The 12,422-nt window shown below is 52.7% G+C and overlaps 1 long non-coding RNA gene across 1 annotated transcript; it reads right to left on the reverse strand.

Annotated features, from left to right (window-relative positions):
- Positions 1-7,751: 7,751 nt before the first annotated feature.
- On the reverse strand, positions 7,752-12,025 carry LOC120238204. The gene is made up of 3 exons (XR_005530156.1): positions 11,787-12,025; positions 8,523-8,651; positions 7,752-7,982 (listed from the first exon to the last, which is right to left on the reverse strand). It is a non-coding gene; the product is annotated as an uncharacterized LOC120238204 (long non-coding RNA).
- Positions 12,026-12,422: the final 397 nt, after the last annotated feature.

Below are 12,422 nucleotides of genomic sequence, written 5' to 3' on the forward strand. Positions count from 1 at the left end.
CGACCTGCAGTTTGAGCCTTTCTCACCAGGTCCCTCTCACAGGCACCAGGCAGAGTGGTGAAGAGCCCGGCTCTGGAGCCCCACTGCCTGCATTTGCATGACCTCGGGCCAGCAACTGAACCTCTCTGGGCCTCAGATTCCCCTTCTATAAACTGGAATGTGGCAGTTGGATCCCGGGGGGCTGTTGTAAAGGTCCAATGAGTATATACAGCTCGTAGAGCTGTGCCGGCCTGCAGTGAGCACACGAGGGTTAGCACTCCTGGCGGCGGCAGCTGAGTGCTGGGGAGAACTGGGAGGGGTTCCCTAGGTCAGGGACACGTTGATCTCCAATGACAAGGTGCTTTCCTGAACACCTGCGTCAGGGTCTCTGGATGTGGTCAGGAAGGACATCAGGTTTGCTAGAACTCTCCAGGCAACTCTCCCATGCAGTAGGACCGAGAACCACCATGTTAGCCAATTACTGGCGGGGCAGCAAGTCTGGGTGACAGGCACAGCCCACGTGGAGGACACCTGGGACTGAAGCTGAGCATGACTACAGGAGAGCTTCCTGGAGGAAGAGGCAGAAAAGGTGGAGGACAAAGCTGGGGGGGTGGGTTGGGGAATAGGTGGTGGTGTGGCTGAGGTGGGAGGGGCCCTGGGGCTCAGGTGGCCTCCCTGGGCACCTCCTCAGCTGGCTACCTGCTGCCCCGCCCTGCTGGCTAGGACACCGGCTCCTCCCAGCTGCCTCTGCTCTCTGGTCTTCTGTCTCCCGGGGCCCCTGCGCTCCAGCTGGCGCCTGCCTCGTTAATAAAGGCAGATTGCTGCTCAGCTCGTCCCCAGCACTCCTGACGGAGCCATTAATATTCCAGGGAAGATTAACTCCCCCTCTGCTCCCTCCCCTGCAGCCGCTGGGCCCTGCCTGACACACGAGGGCCTCTGACTCAGACAGAGATGACGCCTGGAACCCAGGCAGGGGGCTGCCTGAGATGACCTCTGGAGCTTCGGTGCCCTTCCAGGTTTCACCTGTGAAAGAAGGAGAATGTGAACCAGAGATCCTGGGGAGGCCGAGGCGGGCTGTGCTCAGTCCTGGGACTCTGGGCGGAATCCTGTGGCATCTAATTCAGTCTTTTTATTTGGCTCAGAGAATGAGAGTGACCTCCCTGCGGTCACATGGCAGGGGGGAAGCCCGGACCCCTGACTTCGGGGCTGAGCACCCTTTGCACATCAGACCCTAGGGCCTGGGCAGGGGGATGGCACCCCGCATGCTCCCCAGCGTCTCCTGGCAGGGGGAGCTGCTGGCAAGACCGTGGCCTCAGTGAGCCCTGCCCACGCCGCTGCGGGGCCTCCACCTCGACCTGCAGTACTGGGTGGGGAAGGGGGTCCTTGAGAGACTGGGCAGGATGGGACCAGAGTGCTGCCTCAGGGACCCTGCACCCGGCTCCTCCCTCAATATGAGCCTGGTAACTTCTGTGCCTGACGTGCCTGACAGTGGCCAGGGCTGGGTCTAAAGTGGCAGGAACGCCAGAGGAGGAGAGTGGGAGGCAGCCGAAAAGGGAGTCCAACCCCTGGAGACTCTAATTTAAGGACCCACCCCTCCCTTGAATTCCAGATCTTCTCTGCCAACCTCCAGCACGTATACAATCCCCACCCCCGACGCTGCACCTACCACACAGCACACACCACAGACACACCCCATGTACGCACACCGCACAACACACGCCCCGACATGTGCCACGTGCACACGCAAGTGCATTCAGAGCTCATGCATTTCCGGGCTTTTGATTAGCACGTAAATGCTGCCGACACCCAAATCTCTCGGGTCCAGTCTCTGGCCGAGCTCCAGACTCCTCTATGCCAGAGTGGCCTCCAGTGAACGACCTCCTGGTATTCGCGCCCGGTCTAGTCCCCTAATCTTGAACCCGGGCTGGCTCAATTCCCATGGCAGAGGTGATACTGTGGCTTTGGGGGCCGGGTCATTAGAAGCCTTATTCCTAGGACAGTCCTGGGAATCCAGCCTCCACACTGTGAGGAACCCACAGCCCCCGCTGAGCTCCCAGCCCGCACCACCCGCCAACAGGTCAAGGAAGTCGTCTTGAACCTCCAGCCCCGTTGAACCTTCAGAGGACTCCTGCCCCGGCCATCACCTGACCGCAACCTCATGGGGGAACCCTGAGCTAGAAGTGGCTGGTGAGCCCAGAAAACCCATGAGAGAGGAATTGTGGGGGAAGCCACTGTTTGGAGGAATTGGCAATGGATGATCAAACACAAGGTGAGGCTGGATGAGACTTAAAGCAGGACAGCCTGGACTTTGGGGAATCTGGGCTGTGACATTTATGCAGGTCACCTTGTGGTGGGGCCACTGTCAGGGCGAGGTTTCTCCTGAAGGGAGCCAAGAGTCACTCATTGTGGGTACAATGGATCTGGGCAAAGAAAAGGAGTACATGGGACTGGGTCTTAGACCTGGGGTGTTAGTAGATTTGGAGGCAGATAACCAAAAATTCGCAGATGGCAGTTGCTCACAATGGAAGTATGTTTCTCTTACGTGCGTGATGTCCAGAGGTAGGCAATTGTGATATTGTGATTTACGATAAGAGATACATATTTGGTCTTCTATATGGTCTGTGGTTCCTAGCACAGAGCTCCTTATGGTGTCTTATGTTAATGAGGCGACTTTTGAATCCCACCTTGGGTGGGGGGCTGGTTGCCTGGGGAACCAACATTGCAAGGAAAGGGCTGAAACTTGCAGTCCCACCCCCTGACCTCTGGGGAGGAGAGAGGGGCCAGAGACTGAGTTCAATCACCCATGGCTAAAGATTTAATCCATCGTACCAATGTAATGGAACCTCGCTAAAAAACAACAAAAAGACGGGGTTCAGAGAGCTTCGGGGTTGCTGATCACGTGGAGGTTGCACACTCAGAGGGCATGGAATCCCCAAGCCCCCTTCCCATACCTTGCCATGTGCCTCTCTCCCATCTGCTGCTGGTTCCTGAGTTGTATCCTTTGATAATAAAACCTGGTAATCTAGTGTTTCTCCGAGTTCTGTAAGCTGCTTTAGCAACTTAACAAAACCCGAGGAGGGGGTCATATGAACCTCTGATTTAATCGGTCAGAACAGGTGACAGCCTGGGCTTGTGACTGGCATCTGAAGCGGTGGAGGCAGTCGTGTGGGACTAAGCCCTTAATCTGTGGGATCTGACACTATCTCCGGGTAGACAGCGTCACAATTGAGTTATGCAGGCCACCCAGCTGGTGTTGGAGAATTGCTTGGTGATGTGGGGAAACCACAGCCCCTCCATGTTGAAATTGGGTGCAGAACCCTTAGTAGTTGAGGCCGACGCGGCACTCTGGTATCGGGCCCAGACTCCAGGGAAACGCTTCACATTGTATCCCGTGTTCTGTTTATCATAGAATGCAATGTACAGTGTGCACCATGTCGGGTATGTCAGACTTTTTGCTCCGTTGTGTGTGGCTTCTATTCCCAAGGTCACCCCACCTCATGATCCAAGGTCACTGCTGGAGCTCCAGACATTACATACACATCCCAGGAAGAAGGAATGATGAAGGCCTCACCTCCTTCCTGCATAGACACTGCTTGGAAATGACACTTTTACTTATACCCCGTTAGCCAGACTCACATGACCATATCCAACAGCAAGTAAGGTTATGCTGGATGGGGACGCGCCTAGCTCACTCAGGAGCTCCTAGAGGAGACTGGGGACATTAGCAGACCCCTTGCTAAGGGGAACCCTTGCTTTCTGGGTGCAGGGGTCACTGGCCCAGGCCCCAAGGTTAGGAGAGGTCGTGGGTCATGGAAGGAAGCAGAGGGCAAGGGCAGGGGTAATGCAGGGAGCTGGCTTCAGAGACCCTATGGTGGGGTCATGTGATAGAATGATTCCCAACCCTTCAGGGACTTGTGGGAAGCCACAGCGGGAACCCCCAGGGAGGTGAGGAATCAGGGAATGGTTTCTCCCATGCCTGGAACAAGACGGATGAGGAAAGGGGTTCTGTGGTCACAGGCACGGTGGTGCCGAGGAGCCTGAGGGGCTCACTCCTGAGGACACCCGAGTCCACACTCTGGGTCTCCCAGAGACAGGATCCGCTCTTCTGGAAATCTGCCCGGAGCCCGGGGGGCGCTCTCCACCAGCACGTCACACCCAGGGCGTCCCTGGTAGAACACCGCAGTCTTCCCCCTCCTCCAAGCCTGCTGTCCCCGGCCTTCCGCCTCCATCTTCCCCTGTGCGTTCAGTCCACGCCAGCCCTGGAGGCGTGCCAGACTTCTCCATCCCCCACTCCCCCACTCCGGTCACCAGGCGGCCCCTCCACCCTCTTTACCTCCTCTCCCTCTGCCTCCACTGGGCTCTAGTAACCTTGCTGGGATGCCTGCAGCCACGTCAGAAGGACTGGCCCCTCCTCTGCCTGGCTGCTCTAATTCAGGGCCTCCCCCATTGGCCAGATCAAGCCCTCCAGCCATTTCTCACTGCTGCCTGGGTAAAGTTGTGCCCCCCAGGACACAGGCACCTCATGCCCTCCAGCCTCCTCAGCCTGGCTCTCCCCGGCCCCTCCACTCTTCGCTTCTGTTCAGGGAAGGGCCTCCCCCACACCCTTTGCTGCTTCTGGCCTCTTCTCCCAGGTTCTTGACAGGACACATTCTTGCCAGTCTTTAGAACCTCCTAGGAGAGGGCGAAGTGAGTTCCCATTGTACAGCTGAAGAGACTGAGGCTCAGAGAGGTTAAGAAATGTGTCCAACATCCCAGAGGCTGAGCCGGAATTGCAACCCAGGTCAGCTTCCCTCCAAAGTTGGTGCTGTCCCCTCCTCTGTGTCCTAAATGGCAGCCTCTCTCATGTCACTTATATTCCTGTTCTCTCCTGTTTGCTGTACACATCTAGTATGGACCCTCTTACCTTGGGGTCTCGTTCTAACAGATTCATTTTCATACTCTTTCAGGTGGCTCAGTAGAAAAAATCTTACCCAGTTCCCCCAAGGGAACCAGCTCCCCTATCCCAGTGAGTTTCTCTTTCCTCGGCCGCAGGGCCTTTACATGGGTTGCCAGAACGCTCCCCCACTCGTTGCCTGGCTGGCTCCTTCCCATCTGTTAGGTCTCAGCTTAAATGTTTTGGAAAACAGTGTGGCAGGTTTTTTTTTTTTAAGTTAAATGTACCATATGACCCAGAAAATCCACTCCTAGGAACCTACCCTGGGGAAATGAAAACATCCCACCATACAAACACTTGCTGTGAAATTTTCAGAGCAGCTTTGTTCATGAAAGCCAAACGTTGGAAGCAACCTAGCAGCCCATCACCTGGTGAATGGATGAGCAAAATGTGGTCTGCCTGTATGGTTGAGTACTATTTGGCAATGAAAGGGCATGAACTACCTACCTACCACACTGCCATGACACTGACCTTCAAGTCATGCTTCGTTGAAAGCAGCCAGATGGAAGACATCACATATCCTAGGATTCCATTTATATGAAATTTCCATGAAAGGCAAACCTATGAGAACAGGAAGCAGATGAGTGGTCACAGGAACTGGATTAACCGTATGTGCATTCAAGGAATCAGGGTGCCTGGGTGGCTCAGTCAGTTAAGTGTCCGACTCTTGGCTCAGCTCATGATCTCAGGGTTCATGGGTTCAAGCCCCGCGTCGGACTGTGTGCTGACAGCTCAGAGGCTGGAGCCTGCTTCCAATTATGTGTCTCCCACTGTCTGCCCCTCCCTTGCCTACTCTTTCTCTCTGCCTCTCTCTCTCTCAAAACTACTAAACACTAAAAAAAAAATAATTTCACTGGGTGATAAGAATGATCTAAAACTGGATTATCGTGATGGTTGCACAACCCAGTCAATTTACTAAATATTGACTTGTCCATTTGATGTGAGTTTCAGGATATATATGACTCATTAAAGCTACAAAATAAAAAGATAGTTTATATTTTTTAATTTTTTTAATGTTTAATTTTAAGAGAGAGACAGAGCAGGGGAGGGGCAGGGAGAGAGGGAGACACAGAATCCGAAGCAGGCTCCTGGCTCTGAGCTGTCAGCACAGAGCCTGACATGAGGCTCAACCTTACAAAGCATGAGATCATGACCTGAGCCTATGTTGGACGCTTAACCGACTGAGCCACCCAGGAGCCCCCAAAAAAGATATTTTAAAAAGTCACTTCCCCGTGCAGGCTTCACGGACACTTGTTCCCGGTTAAATGCAGCCCTCCTTGCCTTGCCTCGTGGTCCTTGCTCCTCCATCTTTGTGTCTGGTGGAAACTACTATTTGTGAGAGATCAGTTTCACGCAGACCCTCCCCTCTAGAATGGAGCCTCTGTGGGGAAGGGCCTAGGTCTATTTTCTTTGAAACGGCTTTATTGAGATGTAATTTACACACCATACATTCACCCACTTAAAGTATACAGGTCAATAGTATCATGGATTAGTATTTTCACAGATAAGCACAATTGTCATTGACTCCATTGACTGTGGAGTCAATTTTAGAACGGTTTTTCCTCACCTCAGAGAAAAGCCCATACCCATTGCCTTCCCTCCCCTCAGCCCTAAGCAACCACTAATCTATTTTGTCTTTACAGATTTGCCACTTCTGGACGTTTCTCATAAATGGAACGACATGAGATGTAGTCTTCCGTGGCTGAGTTCCTTTGCTTATTAATAAGCATAATGCTTTCTAGATTCATCCGTGTTGTAGCAGTACATAACAGCATTCCATTCCTCTTCATGGCCGAATACCCTTCCGTTGTACAGATAAGCCACATTTCGTCTATCCACTCATTCATCAGCTGGACAGTTGGATTGTTTCCACCTTTTGGCCATTATGAATAACGCTGCCATATGTATGTACACAATTTTGTGTGGGCATGTTTTCATTGCTTTGGGTGCATACCTAGGAGTGAAATTGCCAGGTCGTATGGCAACTGTGTGGTTTAACTTTTGATGCCAGACTGCTTTCTGATGGCTGCACCACTTTACATGCCCACCAGAAGAGTTTGAGGGTTCCAATGTCCCCATATCCTCTCCTATGTTTGTTATCTGATTCTTCCATCATGGCCGTCCTAGACTTGAGTGTCAAGTGCTATCTCACGGTTCTGATTTGTGTTTCCTTGAGACTAATGATACCAAGCATCTTTTCATGTGCTTATGGACTACTTGTATATCTTCTTTGGAGGAATATCTCTTCAGATCTTTTGCCCATTTAAAAATTGGGTTATGTGTCTTTTTACTAATGAGTTGTAAGAGTTCTTTATTCTAGATACACGTCTCTTATCAGATATATGATTTGCAGATATTTTCTAGTCTTGGGGTTCTCTTTTCACTCTCTTGATGGCATCCTAAGAAACCCCACAGGGTTTTAGTTTTCATGGAGTCCAATTTACGTTTTTCTTTGGCAGCTTGTGCTTTTGGTGTCATACCTAAGAATCCCTTGCCAAATCTGAGGTATCCCAATGTTTCCTTCTAAGAATTTTCTAATTTTAGTTCTTATAGGTAGGTCTTTGGGCCATTTTGAGTTAATTTTTTTTTTAATATAGTATAGGATCAAGTGTCCAACTTTATTCTTTGCCATGTGGCTATCCAGTTTCCCCAGTGTAATTTGTTTAAAAGGCTCTTCTTTCCCCTGTTTGAATGATCTTGGCATCCTTGTTGAAAATCAGTTGACCACGAATGCATGATTTTATTTCTGGACTCTCAATTCCATTCCACGGGTCACATTGTAGATATTGTATATCTACCTGTAAGCTGGTACCACACAGTTGTGAATTCTTTTTTTTTTTTTAAGAATCACTGCCATATAATATCCCCCTAGTTTCAGGTGTAAGTTATAGTGATTCGATATTTCTATACATTACGAAACTGTCTCCACGGTAAGTCTGGTTACTGTCTGTCTCCACGCACTGTTGTGAGTTCTGTTGCTTTTTGTCACCACCTCGTTGCCTGGAACACTATGGTTCGTGTATCTGTTGGATGTTCAGAGCCCAGCAACAAATAACCACCAGGAACACACCTGTAGTCCAAAAAAGGTTAGGTTTATTTAGCTTGTGCAGAAAAGAACATACCCTACCGAATCTCCATGGAATCTCAAAAGGAGGGTCCCAAGAGAGTCCTCTTGGAGGGTTCAGGTTGGTGCTGAGCGATTTGAGAAGAGGCCAGGAAAGCAGAGGCAGTGCAGGGCTGCGTGCTGCCCAGAAGTGGGGAGGATTCAGTAACGGGGATCTTCACTGACACCTAGGAGGTGGGAAGATTCAAGTGGGCTGGAGCTGTCACTGGCAGAGAAGCATGTCACACTAAGGGGCCGCTGGCCCAGAGTGGCCTTGTCTGAGTGCCCTTTGCTCCTCTAGGAACTTCTTGGTCTGCTGTTCGCAGGGCTGTTTTCTAGAAGTCAACCAATGTCCCCGTGGCAGAAGAGCTAGAGCTTCAACAGCCAACCACGGCAGACCCCACGTGTCCTACATCTACTTCTTAAGCTTGAGGCCAACACAGGGACAGGGGGCAGGTAGGCAGGGAGGGAGGTTTGCGCTGGCCAGAGGCCAGACTACTAACTCACCATGCGGCTTGGCCCAGTCATTTTCCTTCCCTGGGCCTCAGTTTCCTCATCTGTATTATAGGGAGATGGGATATACAGTGCCTGGACCCCCTTCTAGTTCTTTATCTGTGATGCAGCTGTCTTCATAGGCTATTTCAGAGAGAGGGAAATCTTCGCTGAAACACATCCCTATTTCACCTCCCCCCCCCCCCCACCACGTCACACACACACACACACACACACACACACACACACTTTCTCTCTCTCTCCCCCCACCACACAGCTGACTCATTCGGCCTCAGGTCCCTATTCAGTCTCCAACCAGACATTTGGATTTTATACCTGGCAGAATTTTCTAAAACGTTTTTGGGATGCACCCAGGGTTGCCAACATTTTCTTTTGTCAAATAGGACATAAACCACAAGTATGACTACCTGTTACAAGCAGTGTGTCATGAAAGGATAATAATAAATTAGAATAAAGGATAAGCTGCTTTGACTCCCCTCATTCCTTGGACAATGGTGGAAGGTCCTCTTGGAATGGACTGTTCTCACCTGGGTTTGGGCCGGGCTGCCTCATCTCATGAAAAAAAGCAGATAGCCCTGAAAGAGTCAGCCTCAGTTGTCCCTAAGGGAGTGATGGGTTCTTGGAGGGGGCGGTGGCAGGCAGAGGCGGGGTGGGAAGAGCTCAGATCCGGGCTCTGAACCCCAGGTCTCTGGTGGCTGCACTAACCAAAAGGACCCAAGGGCGCAGGGGCATCTCCACCGCCTCCCTAGTTGTGCGGGTGGAAACCCAGGCCTGGGAGAAGGTGTGGAGGACTTGTGAGGCTCTAATGAAATGAAGGCTGAACTAGACTCGTCCCTCGGGCCTTAACACTTCCCTAATTGGCCCCTTCCACGTCCAGTCATGTCCACTTCCAATAGTCACCCAAAGCCTGTGAGAAATATGGAGGGGGGGGTGTGATTCCAGCAACCCTCCTAGGTGTTTTTGTGGGAGTACCAAGTGGAGAGTAAGTTGTCTACCCCCAGAATAATGTGGTGGGTCTGGTTTTTTAACTCTTTAGGGTCACAGAATAACACATGGCATCCGTGGGTTCCCAATAGACAGTGAAGAGAGCATTTAAAGAGGGGACCCCTCCCCCACCCCAGCCCACTCTCCCAGGGCCTGAAGGCGCTACTGTGCCTTTAAAAAGCGCTCCAGTCGACAAAGGAAACCAATCAGCAGATGGGGGAGGAGCTACTTGGGAGGCTGACCACCAGCCTCGCCTCGGAGTAAGAGTGACAGCCACCCCGAGGGAGCCTGAGCAAACTTGTTTAAAGGAACCGTGTCCCAGATAGGCCCCTCCCAAGGGGTGAGAATCCGGAGCTCCCGGATTGACCAGTGCCTCCTCAGAGTGGCTGCCGCCGCCGCCCCCGCCCCCACCCCCACCCCCAAGATGATAATTTGCCGGGAAAGACGAGTGATTTATCTGTCTAATTGGGCTTTTATTTGCATTTTAAATCACGCTCTTTTGCTAAACTAATGGACCCCCTATTTATAGATGACTCCAACACAAAGTGACTACTAATTACTACAATTAATATCACGTTAAGGGCTTGCCAGCCAACTTCACAGCAACTTGTATCGCCTACTCATTTTCAATTAAGGCACATTGACAGGGAGAATACGTGGTTATTAAGAGCGGGCCCTGGGGTGTAATTACTGCTCACAAGGTCATTAAGCAACTCCCCTGCAGGGCTGGCACCTTGGAGCCCGGGGGCTGGGGGCCCAGATCTGTGTCCTACCCTGGGGCCATAAAGCCTCAGTGCCCCAGGCTGCCAGGGCGGCTGGGGGCCTGGCTCCAAGCTGCCTGGAGGTAGAGCAGATGATGCCAGAAGGGGTTGGGATGGGAGAGCCCGGCAGGGAGGCTGAGGAGCTTCCTCGAGCAGCAAGTGTCTGTGCAGACCTCCTCTGGGACAGGCAGGGGGTTGGCAGCAGGGCGGGGGGACTGAGGGGGTGAGAGCCAGGGAAGGAGACAGCTGCTAGAGCATCGTGTGGGGGCAGGGCCTGCGAGCCTGGGGCATAGAGAACCAGCTTTGGGGGGGGCGGGTAGGAGGAGGCCCAGGCTCCAGATGCTGGGGAATGATCCCACTGACTAAGAGGAGGAGGGCTGGAGGTGAGGAGAAGCCATGGGACGGAGAGAAAACACCTGGAAGGGGTGGGGGAAGAGGCAGAGGCAGAAGTCAAGGAAAAGTGAGCACCTCAAGAGAGTGCTCTTGTGACTGATGGTCCCTTGGTTCTTCCTCTAGCCCTTGGCAGAGGCCAACCTGCCATGGACCCGGTACAGGCTGGACGGAAGGTTCCAGAACCCAAACCACTGCCAGGCAACCTGCTGGCTCAGGGTCAAGACACCGGTAGGGTGATGGTGTGGCTGAGCCGCTCCTGAGGGCCCGTCTCCGGCCTTCCCCCTTCTGACTTCCAGCACGTCATGCTTACAGCCCCTGCATTACTGTCATGGAGGGTTCAGACCACAGAAGTCTGCAAAGACTGAAGAATAGGGTGATTTTTCCCCTCCGAGAACCAGCTGCTAAGCATATACCAGGGCACTGCTGCCCTGGGTCAGCCCGTCACGGCAATGTGTAGGGCCTTCTTTGATGTCCTTAGCACTTGGCCCTGTGTACATGTTGTCTGCACAGCAGGACTGAGTCCCACAGGGACCCAGTGGAAGCCCGCTGCTAAGAAGCCAGCCGTGTGGGCAGCACCGGGGCTCAGGAATGATGTGGGGTCCCCGTGGCCCACTCTAGACCTGTTGCCTTGATTTGGGGACAATGCGTAGGTCTGGGGAGACACTTCTTCCCTGTGTCCGGCCTCACACCCTCACTAGGCACCCCTCTACCCAGGCTGGCACCCATCCCCTCCTATGGCCTCATCAGGAAAGTACACTGGGCCCTCCAGGGGAGAACGGGGGTAGGTGTGGGTGTGTGGGGAGTTCCTGATGCCCCTGCTCTTCTGGAAGGTTCTTCCTCCCACCCCCACCCTGACAAATCCTCCCCAGGTTCTGTCTCCCTCTGTCTGTACCACCCCTGTTCCCTTGTTTCTTGGCATCCCTACCCTTTCTAGATCACCTCTAGCGGCTTCTGTGTTACTCCTCTGCTCCCCACATGCTAGATGCTGCATCAGTGTTGGTGGAGAGAAGAGGGAAGGGCAGGGAGAGAGGGCAGGAGGAATTACAGTTCTGTGTCTCAGGATCAGGTTTGCTGATGTAAAAGTGATGGGGGACAAATAAGACAGAGGTTTCTCTCTCACCTTAATGTGGGCAATCCAGGGCTGGTCCTTGGGGGCACCACAGTTAGCATTTGCTCTTCCAGCCTCCCAACGTGGCCTCCGTCTTGTGGTCAGAGATGGCAGCCATCACTTGTCTGCCTTCCAGCCCGGGCCAGCCGGAAAGGGCGGGAAGAGGAACATGTTTGTCCCCTGAAATCCACACGTGGCTGCACTTGGCTGCCAAGGAGCCCTGAAGGATTGTGGGATTGTGCAACCACTTCATTTCCACCCCCAAAGCAGGGTTTTGGGGCACCTGGGTGTTCATTATGTTGAGTGTCCAACTTCAGCTGAGACCGTGATCTCACGGTTCGTGAGTTCAAGCCCCTCGTCGTGCTCTGTGCTGACAGCTCAGAGCCTGGAGCCTGCTTCAGATTCTGTGTCTCCTTCTCTCTCTGCCCCTTCCCAACTCACACTCTGTCTCACTCTGTCTCTCACAAATAAATGTTTTTAAAAATTAAAAAAACAAAAAGCAGGGTCTTATTGGAAAGGCAGGGATGGATGAGGAGGGGCAAGAGCACTCCGTCAGGCAGTAACCGTGGCACTCCCTGACAGGATGGCCAATGGCAGTGAGGGTTGGAAGGACTCCTGGCCCTGGACAGCTGCTACCAGCTGCCACAG

This window comes from Hyaena hyaena, unplaced genomic scaffold (genome assembly GCF_003009895.1).
Source record: "Hyaena hyaena isolate Hyena2069 unplaced genomic scaffold, ASM300989v1 scaffold_202, whole genome shotgun sequence".
Classification (NCBI taxonomy): Eukaryota; Metazoa; Chordata; class Mammalia; order Carnivora; family Hyaenidae; genus Hyaena; species Hyaena hyaena.